The sequence below is a fragment of the Bufo bufo genome, chromosome 1 (genome assembly GCF_905171765.1).
Source record: "Bufo bufo chromosome 1, aBufBuf1.1, whole genome shotgun sequence".
Taxonomy (NCBI): domain Eukaryota; kingdom Metazoa; phylum Chordata; class Amphibia; order Anura; family Bufonidae; genus Bufo; species Bufo bufo.
Window position 1 is genome coordinate 247,535,212 of NC_053389.1, and position 7,203 is coordinate 247,542,414.

Genomic DNA, 7,203 nt, shown 5'->3' on the forward strand with positions numbered 1-7,203 from the left:
TGTGCCGTTTCTCTGCTACACTAAACAGTCATGTGACCGCCCACGTCATCAGCTGTGACGTTCCGTTGACATGGAGCTCTCTGCTTGTCGGAGTGACTAAGCCATGTCAACGGAACGTCATCAGCCTTGGCCACGCCCCCACCTCTCTGCATTACAGTCCGTGCGGCTGTGAGTTGATCGCGCATGCGCGATCCTCACTTGTGCCGCGGCTACCTCCAACTTTCTAACTGCGGCTAATAGCTCAACCCCTCCCACAAATATAACAGATCAACCCCTCCCACAAATATTCATGAGGGAGAGATGAGTCATTGTTGTTACTGCTGCATGTAAACACAGCAATAACAGAACCTGGAAAAGGTGTAAGGATCGTTCTTTTTTCAAAAAATCAAGCTTGACTAATGTATATGTATATCCTGATTAATTTTGTTAGGTTTTATTTTTTTTCCCATAACTCGGATAACCCCTTTAAGGACCGGGCTAATTTTCACCTTAAGGACCAGGCCATTTTTTGCAAATCTGACCAGTGTCACTTTATATGTGAATAACTTTAAAACGCTTTTACTTATCCAGACCATTCTGAGATTGTTTTTTCGTCACATATTGTATTTCATGACACTGGTAAAGTGGAGTAAAAAAAAATCTTTTTTATTTATTAAAAAATACGAAATTTACCAAAAATTTGGGAAAATAACAAATTTCCAAGTTTCAATTTCTCTACTTCTATAATACATATTAATACCGCCAAAAATAGTTATTACTTTACATTCCCCATATGTCTATATGTTTGGATCATTTTGGGAATGACATGTTATTTTTTGGGGACGTTACATGGCTTAGAAGTTTAGAAGCAAATCTTGAAATTTTTCAGAAATTTTCAAAAACCCAATTTTTAAGGACCAGATCAGGTCTGAAGTCACTTTGTGAGGCTTACATGATAGAAACCACCCAAAAATTACCCCATTCTAGAAACTACACCCCTCAAGGTATTCAAAACGGATTTTACAAACGTTGTTAACCCTTTAGGTGTTCCACAAGAGTTATTTGCAAATGGAGATGAAATTTCAGAATTTTAATTTTTGGGCGAATTTTCCATTTTAATCCATTTTTTCCAGTAACAAAGCAAGGGTTAACAGCCAAACAAAACTCTTTATTCCCCTGATTCTGTAGTTTGCAGAAACACCACATATGTGGCCGTAAACTACTGTACGGGCATACGGTAGGGTGTAGAGGGAAAGGTGCGCCGTGTGGTTTTTGGAAGGTAGATTTAGCTGGACTGGTTTATTTACACCATGTCCCATTTGAAGCCCCCCTGATGCACCCCTAGAGTAGAAACTCCATAAAAGTGACCCCATCTAAGAAACTACACCCCTCAAGGTATTCAAAACTGGTTTTACAAACTTTGTTAACCCTTTAGGTGTTCCACAAGAATTAATGGAAAATAGAGATAAAATTTCACTTTTTGGGCAGATTTTCCATTTTAATAATTTTTTTCCAGTTACAAAGCAAGGGTTAACAGCCAAACAAAACTCAATATTTATGGCTATGATTCTGTAGTTTACAGAAACACCCCTATATGTGGTCGTAAACTGCTGTACGGGCACACGGCAGGGCACAGAAGGAAAGGAATGCCATATGGTTTTTGGAAGGCAGATTTTGCTGGACTGGTTTTTTGACACCATGTCCCATTTGAAGCCGCCCTGATGCACCCCTAGAGTAGAAACTCCAAAAAAGTGACCCCATTTTAGAAACTACGGGATAGGGTGGCAGTTTTGTTGGTACTATTTTAGGGTACATATGATTTTCTGTTGCTCTATATTACACTTTTTATGAGGCAAGATAACAAGAAATAGCTGTTTTTATTTTTTGTTATTTACAACATTCATCTGACAGGTTAGATCATGTGGTATTTTTATAGAGCAGGTTGTCACGGATGCGACAATACCAAGTATGACTACTTTTTTTGGTTGTTTGTTTCAGTTTTACATAACAAAGCATTAAAAAAAAAAAAAAAAAAAAGATTCTTTAGTGTCTCCACATTCTGAAAGCCATAGTTTTTATTAATTTTTTCGGGATGAGATGACGGTTTGATTGGCACTATTTTGGGGTGCGTATGACTTTTTGGTCGCTTGCTATTACACTTTTTGTGATGTAAGGTGACAAAAAATGGCTTTTTTTACACCCTTTTTTATTTGTATTTTTTTTTTACGGTATTTACCTGAGGGGTTAGGTCATGTGATATTTTTATAGAGCAGGTTAATACACTTCTATGTCGCGGTCAGCACAGACAGCGGCATAGAAGGGGTTAATCCGCCGGCATCGCTGTAAACAGCGATGCCGACGGATACAGCAGGGGCCTGGCTACCAGGTAGCATGCGCGCCCGATCATCCCGCCGTGCATGTACGGCGGAATGCATTCTGGCAATGCATCCCCCGACATACATGTACAGCGTACTGCGCTAAGGGGTTAAGTGGAATTTTGGCGCGGACAGCCTCGCCAAGAACCCACCAACTGCTGCGTCCTCTCTGCTTCCTATACATAGGAGTGGCAGTGCTGAGGCTCGTGGACATGTCCCTTCTTGGCGCTGCCGTGGCTTTAAGCCGCCGCTTCGCGATCCTCAGCGCTGCATCCAGTTGAGATGTATGGGAGGCCGAAAGGACACGTCCATTGGCGGGATTTTAGCCAAATTTCAGCTGTCTGTGCTGAAATTCCATTTAAAAAGCTGCAGTTTGAACGTCCCATTAGGCTGAAATCGCACATGCAGTTTTTGATGCAGGTTTTTGAGACCATGCCAGAAGTATGTTTAAAAGGAACAGGAAATATAGTGGAAGTACGTATACGTCTCCATTCTGAGGATCCACTACTGGCTTTGGCTTGAAACACTTCATCAGAACCTGCATGTGCGATTCCAGCTTTACAGTGAATTCCATATGCTTTTCAACGACTAGCTAGAACATCTGATAATCTGGCACTCATCAAGTTCCAGGTTAAAAAAAAAAAAAATTCCTTTAGATGTAGTGAAAGTTGTGAGTGACAACCTGCAACTGGAGAGCAACAGGTTGTGGAGCACTGACCTAAAGAAGTTGAGCCTCTATGATGTGGAGTTTTAGCGATTAAATAGGTGCATCTGTCAGCAGATTTGTACTTATGAAACTGGCTGACCTGTTACATGTGCGCTTGGCAGCTGAAGCTATCTGTGTTGGTCCCATGTTCATATGTGCCAGGATTGCCCTTCCTATCGCGTCCCAGGTGTAGGAAATACAGAGTGGTATGTTGCAGCCTAAATTGTTGGGCTTTGGCTCCGAAGCAATAAATAGGGGGAATAATTGAGGGATTTGAAGAAATAACTTGAGTCCAGACCATGAGATGAAGTTCAATGGCGGCTTTACTTTAAACGTTTATCCAAACTGTTTCAGGCTTTGTCTTGGTTCCAGCAGGCTTTAGCATTAAACTGGCAGGTAAACTAAACTTTGCTATATCTTTCTCTCACTCTGCTGTACTGACAAGCTCACTTGGTGTCTTCATTTCCTCTTTATTTATTTATTTTATGCATTTTATATAGCGCTACTATATTCCGCAGCGCTTTACAGACATTATCATCCAACTGTCCCCAATGGGACTCACAATCTAAGGTCCCTATCAGTATGTCTTTGGAGTGTGGGAGGAAACCCACGCAAACATGGGGAGAACGTACAAACTCCATGTAGATGTTGCCCTTGGTCGGATTCGAACCTAGGACCCCAGCTATGTTGCACTTAACTCTTGTAGTCGGACTTAAGTTCGTCCAAAAAGTAGGTTTGAATCCTGGCAGCTCCAACATGGGGTCTCAACCAGAACTGCCCCACCTCCTTCTGGTAGCAAGCAGGACTGGCCCACTTATGCCCAAAGAGGGGAGAATGGAATGGTAAGTTCCATTCTCTCTAAGGATAGCTTTGCCATTTACGCTGCCACCTGCTGGTTAACCAGGCACATTGCATGTAGCTCCCTCTACCTCCCCCCCCCCCCCCCCCCCATTTGTGGTTGCAGTCATGTGATCAGCCATGTGTGTGGGAGGAGTTAGGGGAACACAGGCTCTGTGTAGGACTGTGCTGGTAGAGAATGCAGAAGTACTTTATGTATGGAAGGTGTGTATAAAGCAGGGCTATGTCAGTGTAACCCGTCTATTGTACAGTTTTCTGTGTGTAATGTGCACACAGTAGTTCTATCTGTGTAATGGACATGTAGCAGAGCTGTGTGTGCAATGTGTATATAGTAAACTATCTGTGTAATGGGCATGTGGGAGAGCTGTGTATGTAATATGTATATAGTAGTGTCAGGTGGGCGCTGTGTATGGCAGCAGAGGTCTTATGTCTAGTGTATGATTTTGGATAAATGTAAAATTGTCTACATTTATTTCTGCATAGGAGACTAGCAATGGTTTCCCTGCAGAAATATCAGCCTCATAACGTTATGTGGGCCTTTGCATTATATATGTGAATTATCGCAAAAATTTGTACTACTCGACTAAAAATACTCCTCAAAATTGTTAAGAGGAGTATTTTTACTCTTCTGAAAAAAAATGTAGTGTGACCTTTGCTGTCAGCTGTAACATACAGCTGACAGTCTGCTTCAAACTGCAGACATAACCCCTTCCATAGGTGAAAGCAAGTCCGTATGTTTAAATGAACAAGGAGTGTTGCAAGGAAGTTCTACTAAGCAAATAAGCGGTGAAGCACGGAAAAACAGTCCTGTGGTATATATGTGATAAGTTATAATTCCAGCTCACCTGTGCATAAATACTCCGCGTGCACGGAAGGACCAGGGGATCTAAAACGTGATAAGAAGAAGAAAAAAATCTGGCACTGTAGATGCTTTGCAGTAGAAATCTTCCATTTATTACAGCAACATAAATCTACGTACAGACAATGCAGACACAAGCGGTACTCTGTTGACGCGTTTCAGACGAAGTCCTTAGTCGTAACCACGTAACTTATCACATATAACCCCTTCCATGCCATGGTCCTTAGGGACCGCTGTATGGAAGGGGCTAATCATCGGGCCGCTGCTCTGCTGTGGCAGCGGCCCGATGCCGTCCCTCTCTCCCCCTTCCTCCGCCGTGTAGGATGGCTGTCCTCACCTCCATACAAGCTATCACCCCCCCCCCCCCCCCCCACCCCTTCACGATGGCCGATGTGGCAACAAGCCACCCCCACCCTTTCAGGATGGCCGGCGCTGCAACAAAATCCCCCCCCCCCCCCCTTTCCTTCAGGATGGGCCGGCGAGGCAACAAGCCCACCCCCCCTTCCTTCAGGATGGCTGGTGAGGAACAAGCCCCATTCGCTTGTCGGCTATTTAACCCCTTCCATGCCGCTGCATGTGTAACACCCCAGAGTTGTGTTACTACACTCCTCTACTCCGCTACTATCTCCTGAGAGCCTTTATACTGTCATCTGATGTAATTTATATTATGTCCTCCACAAATGTGCATATAAAACCATGTTAAATGCAATTGTTCATGTAATTGCCTGGTTACCAGTAGGTGGCAGAAACTCATTAGCAAGTATAGTTTAGTGTTTGGTATATCTGAGCTGGAATGGATTATTTCAGCTTAGCTCCCCCCCTGTGGAGAGGTGGGCTGGTCCCACATCCTGCAGCATGGGTGGAGAAGGAAGTTAGAGTAGTGTGCCAGCCACGCCTGTTGGGGAAGGCTGTGTGATAGCGTTCAGTAGAACCCCCTGCATAGGGAAGATAGTAAGGACCTAGTATCGGCTGAGACTTGGCCATATACCCAGCTTGAGCACCTTCAGCTCAGCTGGATGAGAAAAGCAGAAACTACAGACAACCTCCAGAGTTCCAGGAAGAAAGCATCCCCTGAGAATCCATCTGTGAGATAAGTCCAGTGCCTATCAGTAGCCAATTCTTCCACAGCTAGTCTGTCCCCACACAGCAAAAGTTACCTGATAAGTGCAGAAGCTAACCCTGCCATAGTTACAGAGCTACCAAGCAGACGTTTTATCCTGCAAGCTCCACATTTAAAGCAGAAGTATTCATTCCTGCCAATGATTGCCAAAACCTGCTGGGACCAAGAGACTAAAGCTGTATACCGCTTGCATGCAAGTTATTTCAAGTAAAGCAATGTTCGAACTTCATCTAAAGGTCTGGACATCATTTATTCTGCCAAGTTCCTCTATTACTCCTACTATCACTACACTCAAATTTTTTGCAAGTGAGCCAGGAGTCCGGCAGTACAAAGGTAGGAGACAAAGTGACACAACTAACATCAAGCTATAGAGACATTATAGGCCATTACACCACTTTGGCATTCCTAATCTGGGACGTGCGTTATAACACCTTGGAAGGGCCCTGGGATAGTACCCTGTGCACTCTGCAATTGGCATCACGAAAAATACAGGATATATTATCCACCTGACCCAGCCACTGCATTAAAGTGGCAAATCTCAAGGCTTGGCAGCACTACTATCCCACAAACTTGGTTACAAACCAGTATACAGGCTTCAAGCCGGATGGTGCACGCAGATAGGGATCCTGACTAGAGTGAATAAATCACCATTCTTTCACCAACTACTGGCGAGTGCTGTGGATTATTGGAGTGTCTGCATTAAAGTGGCATCAGCGTTACCCGTTCCTGGTCATTGCACATGGAGGGGATAACCATCGGGCCGCTGCTCTGCTGTGGTAGCGGCCGATGCTTGAAGGCTAAACTGAGGGAGGGAGCTCCCTCCCCCATCGGGCTGCTGCTCTGCTATGGCAGCATCCCGATGGTTACCATGGCAACCGTACACCTTCACAGGTATCCAGATTGCCATGGTATAGCTGAGCCTGATCAGGCTTACTGTGAATGACAATACACTGCAGTACACTGTACAAATACACCTCATGTGAACAAAGAGATAAAGAAACCAAATATGAATATTAATAACATACTACATCTACAGTATCAGATATACTAGTAGTATATTCACTCTAACAAATTATACACATTAACCACTTAAGGACCACAGGTTTATACCCCCCTAAAGACCAGGCCCTTTTTTACAAATCGGCACTCCACAACTTTAGCGGTTTATTGTTTGGTCATGCAACTTACCACCCAAATGAATGTTACCTCCTTTTCTTCTCACTAATAGAGCTTTCATTTGGTGGTATTTCATTGCTGCTGACATTTTTACTTTTTTTGGTATTAATCGAAATTTAACGATTTTTTT